Genomic DNA, 13,283 nt, shown 5'->3' with positions numbered 1-13,283 from the left:
TGCTGCGCTCTCTGTACGGCTGCACTAGCCGTATTAACTGTCGTACCCAGATGCACACATTCAATCCCTGGCTATGCTTTGGAATTGTTTTCGTTGCCTATGTCCTCATCTCTCTTCGTTTTCTTTTCGCTGCCTGGGCTCTCATTTATCTTTGCGTGCTTGCTTGCTTGTATTGCTGAGGGAACATATGCTGGTTTGTATTCATTGGTCCCCATGGTGCATGGGCCACGCGTACTCATCCGGCGGATATGTGTGAATAATAATAATAATAATAATAATAATAATATTAACTGGTTTGAGGGAAAGAGACAAACGGGAAAAGTCTGAAGAAAAAATTGACTGTCACCACCAGGACTCGAACCAGGGACCCTCGCTTGTAGCCAGCGATGCTCTAACCAGTGAGCTATGGTGTAGTCGTCATCCCAACAGAGACCGTTCAACGTTTTCGTCAGACTTCGTAACTCACTCAATAATAATAATAATAATATATTATTCCCGTTTGTCTCTTTCCCTCAAAACCAGTCAGTAAATAATAATAATGATATCCATTAGTAATGGATAATGACTTGCGCGCGCTCGTCGTTCACGAATTGCTAAAACTCCCTAACAGTCAGTACTGACTGTCTGACTCTACCCAAGAGTCGGAATTTTACGACTCCACAGATGTCACTACAATAATGCACTACGTAGTCTCAGGGTCCAGTACTCATGGTACTAGTACAATCATGTCTTGTAGTTCTGTAACTAGTCTGTGTGTAGGTACAGTAGTATATGTCTTGTAGTACTGTGACTAGTCTGTGTGTAGGTACAGTAGTACATATCTTGTAGTACTGTAACTAGTCTGTGTGTAGGTACAGTAGTACATATCTTGTAGTTCTGTGACTAGTCTGTGTGTAGGTACAGTAGTACATATCTTGTAGTACTGTGACTAGTCTGTGTGTAGGTACAGTAGTACATATCTTGTAGTACTGTGACTAGTCTGTGTGTAGGTACAGTAGTACATATCTTGTAGTACTGTAACTAGTCTGTGTGTAGGTACAGTAGTACATATCTTGTAGTTCTGTAACTAGTCTGTGTGTAGGTACAGTAGTACATATCTTGTAGTACTGTGACTAGTCTGTGTGTAGGTACAGTAGTACATATCTTGTAGTACTGTGACTAGTCTGTGTGTAGGTACAGTAGTACATATCTTGTAGTACTGTAACTAGTCTGTGTGTAGGTACAGTAGTACATATCTTGTAGTTCTGTGACTAGTCTGTGTGTAGGTACAGTAGTACATATCTTGTAGTTCTGTGACTAGTCTGTGTGTAGGTACAGTAGTACATATCTTGTAGTGCTGTAACTAGTCTGTGTGTAGGTACAGTAGTACATATCTTGTAGTACTGTAACTAGTCTGTGTGTAGGTACAGTAGTACATATCTTGTAGTACTGTGACTAGTCTGTGTGTAGGTACAGTAGTACATATCTTGTAGTTCTGTGACTAGTCTGTGTGTAGGTACAGTAGTACATATCTTGTAGTACTGTGACTAGTCTGTGTGTAGGTACAGTAGTACATATCTTGTAGTTCTGTGACTAGTCTGTGTGTAGGTACAGTAGTACATATCTTGTAGTACTGTGACTAGTCTGTGTGTAGGTACAGTAGTACATATCTTGTACTAGTTGTAGTACTGTAACTAGTCTGTGTGTAGGTACAGTAGTACATATCTTGTAGTACTGTGACTAGTCTGTGTGTAGGTACAGTACTCAGAAGGTAATGCTTAGATCATGAGTGCATGCGGGGGGGGGGGGGGGGGGGGGTGACACCAGTGACCAGACACTGACAGTACTGAAATAAATATTTCGAAAATAAGATTTTTCACTCATTTTACAGTGCAGTACAATCATGTACAGTGCAGTGTGTAATGAGAAGGGTTTCTTCTTGTGCATCTACGCCCCCCCCCCCCCCCCCCCATCACCACCACGTACCGGTACGCGGTACTGTAGATATCCTTAGCTAAAAAAACGCTAACGTAAACGCAAACCTTTCCGTACTTCGGATCGTTCAAGCTGACTTTTCCCACACAAAGTACGTTATAGTTGAGACGAAGTAGTCGTGACAACCATGGCGATATGAATTTTCGTGGAAACAGATGCGGGAAATTCAAAATTTTGAACCAGGGATTAGTTTGCTGTCGTTCCGAAAGAATACCTTGGCGAGGTCTTTTACTCTGGAATAGCAAAAGCACGGCGAACATGAGTTTTCGCTGTTCCCAGGTCCTTGGAAAACCTTTCCTAAACGCAGCACCGAAGACTGTAAGGGTTCTCCAGCTCCAGCACGTCTGGGAGAGGCCGATGAATTTCTCCCTCAGGAGTGCCGTGGAACTGGTCCTTTGTTTCCCAGATGGGATAGAGGGGAAAGGCACGAAGCAGAGGACGCAGAAATTGTCAACTGAAAGGCAAAACTCGCCAAAAAAGCTAAATGTCACAAGAGGAAGCAATCTCGACTCTCGATCTCATCTCGATCTGCACGACGTGCTTTTTATCTCCCGCCAGTTACAAAACAATGCGAGTTTTTGCATTTTTTGCAGAATTTCCATAACGAACGTCGGCCCGTTATTTTGAGCTCTGTAACGTTTTTCCGTTATCCGATAACGTCTTTTGTCACGGCTGGGAATGAGTACCGTAAAGGTTAGCGTTATCGTACTTTTGCTAAGGATGTCTATTATACCCACCACCATTACATTACAACAGGACTTCACAAAATACATGATTTGTAGCGGTGGAAAAACAACGCAAAAACTACAAAGTCTGAGCTAAACACGTACCGTTACCTAGCACACCGACCACCCAGGATTCGTACAATCATCTGTCATGCAGGCAAAGTAAAAAAAATTTGTAGCGTCTCCTTGCACGACGTTGTTGCCTGGCCTGGTGCTCCTCGCAACTTGGACGCAAACCTGCCGGTGACCCATGGCGTCCGACGAGCAGAAGTTGCCAGCTTCTGTCCGAACTGCCCGTGATTTGCTGGCTAAGGCAGTTGAGAAGGCTGGTATTCAGATTAGCGGTGGCCTTGCCAGCGATGCCAAAATCCCATTGGAAGACATTTTTGTCAACTTGACGTTGCTGACAAAGGACGAACTTTCCAAACTTTTCAGTAACGAGTCATCGTCCTTTTCGTCTGCTTCTGAACGAGCACGCCAGTTGAAATTGTTCTCCGAGGCTCAGCCGCAAAGGCTCGCTACGGCCGAGCGTGGCATTGAACTGGAAGAGATTTTCTCCGCTATCACCGAGCGGTCTTGCAATCAGGGGGCCGCGCCACGCCCGGGCTGTGACCATGAGGTAGCTGATTCTGGTTTACTGGCGCGTGCCAAAGAACCCGTGGAAGAGAACATGAAGAATGTACTAGCGTTTGGTAGCGCTGGCTGTGGCAAATCCACGATCTTTCTCATCATGCTGGAATACCTCTGGTCTAAAGGTGAGCTGTGGCGTGGAAAGTTTGATCTGGTATTGGCAGTGGAATTACGACGTGCCGAGGTGCAAGCTGCTACGAGCTTGTGCGACTTGCTGGCACGTCGATTCTCCAGTCTGGATGTGGAGACAGATGAGCTATTGGAGATGTCCCGGTTCTTTCGCAGCAACCAGTCCCGTCTTTGCATTGTGCTAGACGGGCTGGATGAGTGCAAGTTGGACAACTGCAGTGAATACATGCGTGATCTACTGTTGAGAAGGCGTAGTGGTGATATGCATGTGGTGGTGACGTCTCGACCATGTACTGATGCTCATACCCTGTCGCAGTGTGGAGAGTATCAACAGCAAGTGGAGGTGGTTGGATTCTCACCAGACAACGTTGAAACGTACGTGAAGAAAGTGGTGGGCGGTGTGAAAGGCGAGGCTATGCTGGAGCAGCTCCGCTCACAAGAGGGCACAATGTCGCTAATGGGTACACCTCTGTTTGCTGCGCTGGCCTGTGAATTGTTCATGGACGACAGAGACGGTAGTAAATTGCCGGAATCCAGTACAGGACTGTACGAGTCGCTTGTTTGCCGTGTCATGGAACGAAGTGCGGGCAAACGCTACAAGACGCTTTCCGCCATCAAGACGGACGAGGTTAAAGTGCTGAAGGAGCTATCTGGTTTTGCACTATCTATGCTAGCTCAGCAAAAGATGGTGTTCAACGAGGAGGATGTCATTTCGGCACAACTCAGCGCGCCTGCAATTGAATTAGGATTGCTTATGGCTTACAAGAGCACCAGCTCAACAGAAGACCGGCAATATCGATTTGCTCACTTGTCCATTCAGGAGTTTTTGGCGGCCTGGTACGTGTCTAGCGAGATGCTGAACGACGAGAACGACGCTGCGTGGCTGGTGAGGAGAGTCGGCCATTACAGCGGTCACATGACCATGTTCTGGCGTTTCCTGATCGCGCTCACACCGCCAAAGCCAGCAATCGCCATCATGGAGCATCTGTGGCGGATAATCTGCGACGACGACCGTACACAACGTGCATGCAGCCAGACTGATACACGCCTGCTCAACGACATTGTGAGCCGTTCTCAGCCAACTAAGCAAAGCAACGACGTGGACCGTATCCATGCGGTGCTGAAATCGGCGCTGTCAGTTGAAAAGATGAAAGAGCTCGCCGATCAGCTGCTGGTTGGCACCGCCGGGCAAGGACGTGGTCGTCAGCGTGTCGACAATGCTCTGCCACGAGGCAGGGAGTTGACGGACGACTTGTACCTGGATACTCTTGTAAGCGTATGGAAGAACGAGGCAGCGGAGGCGAGTGCAGAGGTGTTCCTGTCGGCTGTACGTAAAGTGGATCCCGGGACCGCATCGCATTGTGAGCAGCATGCAATGACAAGCGCAACATCGGAGATATCGACACCATCGTCACCTGGAGCTGCCCCGGCTGCTACTGCTGCACCTATACGGCCTCCTACACCTGCTTTCAGTGACACGGCAGAACGCCGTTGCCTAGCTGATTTGTTAGTAGCTTATCTAGAGCACTGCTGGTATCAAGGTACGTCATCTTGTAATGGCCATTGTTCATTCTTCTCTCAGGTCTTTTCTCTGAATTTTTGGCGTGTGAGCCTCAGCCTGTTAGATTGCACTGCCATTGCTCATTTCCTCACAACCCATTTTTGTGTGGACGTGCAGGAAGTGGAACTTGATTTCTGTAGGTTATCCAGTACTGCTATGCGCTGCATTCTTAATGGCTTGGCACACTACACACATGTACGTGTGCTCTCTTTGTATGAGAATCACTGTACCGATGGTAATGTCTTTTCATCAGCCATTCTGTCCGCATCGTCCAGCCTGGAGCATGTGGATTTAGATTTGAATAAAGTCGGCATTGACGGCTTTGCTTTGATCTGCCGAGCGCTGAGTTCATGTAGGAAGTTGCGGTATGTTTCACTTGACTTCTTATGCAGTGAGCGCGGTGCTGATGTGCCGCTCACGATCATTCTGGAAATTCTCCAGTCTAACAGGAACCTGGAACTACTGTTTGTCCAAGGGTATTCCTTCACGTATGGTCCTAGATCGGAGGAACGACGTGTACTAGCCCGGTTCGTACAGGCTGTTCGCCAGTGTAGCAAGCTTAGTGTGCTCCGCTTCACTTCACGGTTTGGGTATAACAGCAGGTTGGTGTCCGAGCTACAGCCGCTGGTAGATGATCCTGAATGTGCTCTCCAGAAGATTGGATAGCTCTGATTGTAACTATGACGATGTACAGTTGCCATGGTTATAGCCAGCACCAGCCCAGGCACAGATCCTCTCTGGCGGTGAACACTGTGTTCTATTCTTGTACAAAACTTGATTTTTCAGCCGCTACCGTTAACTGCTTGCCTATAACGGGGCAGTGCAAAGCCCATTTTCCTCTTGCCCAGGCCAAACACTGAGTTGACCGTATGAGCTTTCCTTGCCAGTGGTGCCTGTCTATATAGCAGATGATTTTCAACAACTTTTCAATCTTTCCTCAATTCTTGAGCGCTGCCATGCTGATAACACTGCCTGCAGTACATTATTTTGAGTGTCTTGTGCTGACACGATGTTTTCCCTCCATTTCCTTGTCTCTTCTGTGTTTCCTGAATTACACTGACAGTTGGCTGTGTGCAGTGTACCGGTATGCAGACTGTATGTTTGTTTGTGAAGAACACGTGGAGTGATTCACATGAATGTCAATCACTGGCATTGTGCATGGGTTAACATTGTGTGTGGTATGATGGAGAAAGGTTTTTACCTGGCTCTTGTTATACCGGCACAGCACACACTCTTGTGCATATTATTATGCATGTATGTTTGTGGGGGGGGGGGGGGGGAATTTCCGAGTGAACTGGCTAATGATTGTGTTCGTCTTCACAGACGTGCTCTTACAGATTGTGAGGCGAGGGGCGGGGGCAGCAACGAGCGTACGTGTGCGTCTACGTGTTAACCGATTATAACCGATCATCAGACAGCCACTCAAATCACACTTGATTATAAGTCACACTTGACTATGAGTCGCACTTGATTATAAATCACACTTGATTATAAGTCGCACTTGATTATAAGTCGCACTTGATTATAAGTCGCACTTGATTATAAGTCGCACTTAATTATAAGTCGCTCTTGATTATAAGTCGCACTTGATTATAAGTCGCGCTTGATTATAAGTCGCGCTTGATTATAAGTCGCACTTGATTATAAGTCGCGCTTGATTATAAGTCACACTTGATTAGAAGTTGCACTTGATTAGAAGTCGCACTTGATTATAAGTCACACTTGATTATAAGTCACACTTGATTATAAGTCACACTTGATTATAAGTCACACTTGATTATAAGTCACACTTGATTATAAGTCACACTTGATTATAAGTCGCACTTGATTATAAGTCGCACTTGATTATAAGTCACACTTGATTATAAGTCGCACTTGATTATAAGTCGCACTTGATTATAAGTCACACTTGATTATAAGTCGCACTTGATTATAAGTCACACTTGATTATAAGCCGCACTTGATTATAAGTCGCACTTGATTATAAGTCGCACTTGATTATAAGTCACACTTGATTATAAGTCGCACTTGATTATAAGTCGCACTTGATTATAAGTCGCACTTGATTATAAGTCGCACTTGATTATAAGTCACACTTGATTATAAATCACACTTGATTATAAGTCACACTTAACACAAGCATCTGCATGCCGCACTCACACAACGAGCAACCAGTTTGGGGAATAGGAGGGTTTGTCAATTGCTTTGCCAGGCTCCGAGTGAGTGACAGCTTAGAGCTGTGTGAATGTGTGTGTATGGCAGCTGGGCAGGGCCCTGCTGCGGAGGCTGAGTGAGCCGTATGGAGGCAGCCGGGCAGGGCCCGGCTGCGGAGGCTGAGTGAGCCGTATTGAGAGGCTGAGTGAGCCGAGGCTGAGTGAGCCGTCTGAGTGTGAGAGGCTGAATGAGCCGTATGAGGAGCCTGGTAAGCAAGGTTGACTCCCCAAATAGAGAACCTCCTATTCACTGTTAACTGTAGAGGGGTGCCACCGATTGTGGACAATAGTAGAGTGATATTGAGTTACTGAGTGTACAGTCGGTACATAGGTGACATTCGGTTATGCTCTGGCACCCACAATAAGTGGGCTCAGTCTGTCTGATCAGCGCTTACCCAGGACCGGTGCTGCCAGCTTTCATGGCAGTTTGCATGTGGACTTCCGTCACTCGGCCGTGCAAGGCACGGCCGAAGTCTCCCCAGGAATGGACGGAAGAGCACGCACGGGAGTGGGCATGTGAGCGGCGGTAGGGTGGCACGAATGGAATCGCTTGAAATCTTGCCTGGAGAGAGCGTCAGCAAGGATGTTGGTAGTTCCAGGTATGTGACGGGCGGTGACCATAAAGTTACCCTTGGCGCAGATGAAGAAGAGCTGCCGTAGGAGTGACATCACATTAGGGCAGCGACTGGTGCCAGACTTGAGAACAGCGGCGACAGCTTCGTTGTCGGTATGGAAGCGGATACGCTTGCGACACCACTGGTGGCCCCACGTAGCACATGCAATGCAGATGGGATACAGCTCCTTGAACGTAATGCAGAGCAGAGTGTGTTGTGGTGACCAGGTGTCGGCGAACCAATGCGTGCCGTAAACTGCGCCATGCCCGATGGCGCCAGATGCGTCAGTTTCTATCAGGATGTCGCTGGCCAGCGTCTCCTGGAGATCGAGGAAGAATGACTTGCCATTCCAGCCATCGAGTAGGTGAGACCACCAAAGAAGGTCCAGATGACATTCTGGAGAGAGACGGATGCGGTGGTAGGGCTTGGAAATGTTGCGCGTGGCATCATACAGTCGGCGCATGAATGTACGGCCCGGCGTGATGACGCGGCTGGCAAAGTTCAGCTTGCCCAACAGCTGTTCAAGCTCCCGTAGACGGCAGGATTGGCGTTGGCGAAAGGCCAATAGTCTGGAGCGGATGTCGTCAACCTTGTCCTGTGGGAGACGAGCCACTTTCTGGACGGAGTCCAGTTCGATGCCCAGGAAGGTGAGACAGGAGGTTGGGCCGACTGTCTTTTCGTCGGCAATGGGAACTCCCAGGTAGCGGAATACGGAGAGGACTACGTTCAGACGCTGCGCACATAGCGTTGAGTTTGCGGCCACAGAGCCAGAAGTCGTCCAGAAGGTGCAGGAGGTGGGGAACCTGGAACAGTTCACAGCTTATCTGGCAAAGTGCGTCCGCAATGCAGTTAAACAAGTAGGGTGCGGACCTCAGCCCGAGTGGCAGTACTTTGTCATAGTAGAATTGGCCCTGCCACTGGAAACCCAACAAATGGTATGCAGTGGGTGCGACCGGGACCAGTCGAAATGCATTGCGTATGTCGAGCTTCGCCATCAAGGCACCGGTACCTTGACGTTGCAGAAGCTCAATGGCATCGTCCACTGTGACATAATGTAGGGAGAACGAATCCTTGTTTATTCCATCATTGACAGACATATGGTCAGGGTAAGACAGGTGGTGAATGAGGCGGAATTTCCCGTTGTTCTTGGGCACTACGCCGAGCGGAGAGCATACAAATGGGTGGAAAGGCTGGACCGAGAAAGGACCGGCCGATTCGTCACGTCGGACCCGGTCAGCAATTTGTTGTTGTACAAACTGAGCATGTTCAATGGCAGTTGGGAGGTTGCCAGAGATGATAGATACAGAAGCACCAGAGTGGCCAATGGGGAACCCGTGTTGCAAGCCATTAAGGATAAAGTCAGAGAGGACACGATTAGAAATACGAGGCAAAAGAGTCATTAGGCGGGCTATGTACAGAGGCGTGGGGAGACTACTTCGCTGCGACGGGCTTGTCCGTCTGGCGGGGTCCCCGGCGACCGTCGTTGGTGCAGCGAGCAGCGGGATGACCTCGGTCGCCGCAGGTTGAGCAGACGTGCAAGCGTTCACAGGGCTGGTGTTGGCATGGGCGGCCACGGTTGAAGTTGAGGCAGATCTGGCGGGTGCTGCCCGCCCCGGCCAGAAATGGCTGCGTAGGACGGCTGGTGTTGGTGCCAGCTGGAGCATGTGGCCCTGCCAAACACTGTGGGCAACGGTCACGGCTGTGGTGCGTTGTGCAGCGCGGACATGATGGTCGGGGTGCCCGGATCAGGTGCAGGCTCCAGAGGCCTTGGTCGATTGCGTCCCAACGAGCCGAGGTTGTTGCCACCGCTGCACGGAAGGCACGGTCATACCCCAGTACAGCTGGGGTCGCAAACTGCTGGTTGGCAGTACAGATAATGTGCTGGTACGTCACCAGCTCCAGTGCTCGGCATGGCACATGTTTCAGTGCGCAGGCCATGTAGATTGTGTAGGCTTCCAGCCAGGCAGTGAAGTCGACAATGGAGCGCTTGTTAGTCACACATAAATTGAGGGACACACGCCGGCCCTCTCCATTGGCGGTACTGAGCTCCAAGGGCTCGGACCCTGCGCCCACATTCTCTGGGAGGAGATCCTCCAGCTCAATATATTCGCCGCGTGTGATTTTGTCAAGCAACTTACGCGGGACCGTGGGAACAATAGAGATGGACTCACGAGTGTTCGCCATGGGCGTTGCGATCGGAGGCAGCGCGGGTTGCATGAGGGAAATGTCCATGGGGCCGGAGTCGACCTGCGGCGGGTGATGGGTGACGGTGTTGGACGCGGTTTGGACCACATCTGCCACTGAGGGGACCGCCGCCTGAGCATGGCCGTCCGGATCCTGGCGAGCTGAAATTCGCTCCTCAAGGCGCTCGACTCGAGCCAGCAGGGGGTGCAGGGCTGTCGACACGGCCGCCGTAACGAAACGTGGATTTAGGCCAGTTGTGAGTAAGCTGGCCGGCTGGGGAACGGCGGACGGGATATCGTCCTGCTCCGCACGGGCATTGCCGGAACGATCCGCACGGGCATTGCCGGACCGATCGGCCGCATGGTCCGCAGGGGCTCGATTTCGAGTGTCGGCATACGGGGACGACGAGGCGCGCCTGCGACTGGAACGCCTGGGCCCGGGAGCCGACTGCTTACGTGCACGGGATTGAGGTTGAGAAAGAAATCCACTGCCAGTGCGGACAAAGCAAGAACTGAAGTCAGGAACAGTGGACTTCGGAGAACAATGAGCGTGTGAGAGTTTGTTGGGAACAGAGCATGCGCCTTCTGTGTTAACATATTTTTGCGCGTGCGCAAAAAATCATTTATAAGTCGCGCTTGATTATAAGTCGCACTTGATTATAAGTCGCACTTGATTATAAGTCGCGCTTGATTGTAAGTCGCACTTGATTATAAGTCGCGCTTGATTATAAGTCGCAATTGATTATAAGTCACACTTGATTATAAGTCGCGCTTGATTGTAAGTCGCACTTGATTATAAGTCACACTTGATTATAAGTCGCGCTTGATTAAAAGTCACACTTGATTATAAGTCACACTTGATTTTAAGTCACACTTGATTATAAGTCACACTTGATAACAAGTCACACTTGAATCACTTGATTATAAGTCGCACTTGATTATAAATCACACTTGATTATAAGTCACACTTGATTATAAGTCATACTTGATTAAAAGTCACACTTGATTATAAGTCACACTTGATTATAAGTCGGACTTGATTATAAATCACACTTGATTATAAGTCACACTTGATTATAAGTCGCGCTTTATTATAAGTCGCGCTTGATTACAAGTTGCGCTTCATTACAAGTTGCGCTTGATTACAAGTTGCGCTTGATTATAAGTCGCGCTTGATTATAAGTCGCACTTGATTATAAGTCGCACTTGATTATAAGTCACACTTGATTTTAAGCCACACTTGATTATAAGTCACACTTGAATCACTTGATTATAAGTCGCACTTGATAATAAGTCACACTTGATCATAAGTCACACTTGATTATCAGTCGTACTTGATTAAAAATCACACTTGATTATAAGTCACATTTGATTATAAGTCACACTTGATTATAAGTCGCACTTGATTATAAGTCACACTTGATTATAAGTCACACTTGATTATAAGTCACACTTGATTATAAGTCACACTTGATTATAAGTCGCACTTGATTATAAGTCGCGCTTTATTTTAAGTCGCGCTTGATTACAAGTTGCGCTTGATTACAAGTTGCGCTTGATTATAAGTCGCACTTGATTATAAGTCGCGCTTGATTATAAGTCACACTTGATTATAAGTCGCGCTTGATTATAAGTCGCGCTTGATTATAAGTCGCGCTTGATTATAAGTCGCACTTGATAATACGTCGCACTTCATTATAAGTCGCATTTGATTATAAGTCACACTTGATTATATGTCACACTTGATTATAAGTTGCACTTGATTATAAGTCGCACTTGATTATAAGTCACACTTGAATCACTTGATTATAAGTCGCACTTGATTATAAGTCACACTTGATTATAAGTCGCACTTGATTATAAGTCGCACTTGATTATCAGTCGCTCTTGATTATACGTCGCACTTGATTATAAGTCGCACTTGATTATAATTCGCGCTTGATTACAAATCGCGCTTGATTATAAGTCGAGCTTGATTGAAAGTTGCGCTTGATTACAAGTCGCACTTCATTATAAGTCGCATTTGATTATAAGTCACACTTGATTATATGTTGCAATTGATTAGAAGTCGTACTTGATTGTAAGTCGCACTTGATTATAAGTCACACTTGATTATAAGTCACACTTGATTGTAAGTCACACTTGATTATAAGTTGCAGCCCAGTTTTAGGTCTGAAACAAAATTAATTTTATCAATACATTCATATGAGTATGAATTCACACTGGATTGTAAGTCTTTGTTTTTCAAGTATAGTGTTAAAAGGTGAGACTTACATTTGGGGAAAATATGGTACACGTGAAACAACGCGTTTGTGCGATTTTTTGCTGGCTTTTGGGGCGTCATGCGTATGGAAACGCGGCGAAAAGGAAGTTCAGACATGTTGGAGTTTTCAGAGCGTGTCAGGGGCATACCGGCGTACATGCCAGTCACTTTGACCGGCGGGGTCCAAAAATTAGTACTCGAAGGCGTCGCATGTGCTAAATACGACTCGGATCGCTGCTTTTTTTGTGAAAGCCTGAGCGCGCGTTTTGACACGCATGAACCGAAAGCGTGCCGCGTCCACGTGCCAGTTGGGAACACAGCTTAAGACCCCCAGGCACACATGCCCTGCACACGTTGACACGCACACACTAACACCAACACAAAGACATATACATGTACACAATACTCACACAAAAGAAATTTAAATAAACTTCAACAATAGCATCACACACCTTGACCTTGACCTTGATCTTCCCCATTGCGTACGCAATGATAGCGAATGTCAGAAAGTTCAAGTGAGAACACGAGCGCAGAATTTGGCATGTCGTTTCAGGTCTCTGGGTCGACACAACGGGCGTCCACAGACACAGAGAAGAGGATCAGGAGCGTGCCGTGGCGGTGGAGTGCTACTCTCAACTCGTCTCCAGCCTGGACGATCTTGGCAACTCTCAAGCCAGGTGGTCACGCCGAGGTCCGCCAGGTCAGTCGACACCACATCTCGCCACCTCTTCTTCGGGCCGTGACGGGGGGGGGGGGGGGCAGGCAGCTCGCCGAACAGCAATTGTTTCGGTGCGCGCGAGTTGTCCATCCTACCGACATGACCTAGACATCACACACACACAAACACACACACACACGCACACACACACACACACACACACACACACACACACACACACACACACACACACACACACACACACACACACATACACACACACACACACACACACACACACACACACACACACACACACACGAACACACACAC

General features: G+C 47.9%; 1 protein-coding gene across 1 annotated transcript in view; it reads right to left on the bottom strand.

Moving 5' to 3' along the window:
- Positions 1 to 13,048, bottom strand: part of LOC135827546 (uncharacterized) — a 138,668-nt gene extending 125,620 nt beyond the window's left edge. The window contains exon 1 of the transcript XR_010555492.1: positions 12,745 to 13,048. The gene's annotated coding sequence lies outside the window, so the exon portion shown is untranslated. The remainder of the gene's footprint in view (positions 1 to 12,744) is intronic.
- Between the last annotated feature and the right edge of the window lie 235 nt (positions 13,049 to 13,283).

Source organism: Sycon ciliatum, chromosome 11, assembly GCF_964019385.1.
Source record: "Sycon ciliatum chromosome 11, ocSycCili1.1, whole genome shotgun sequence".
NCBI classification, from domain to species: Eukaryota; Metazoa; Porifera; class Calcarea; order Leucosolenida; family Sycettidae; genus Sycon; species Sycon ciliatum.
This window is presented reverse-complemented; position numbering and strand designations above follow the sequence as displayed.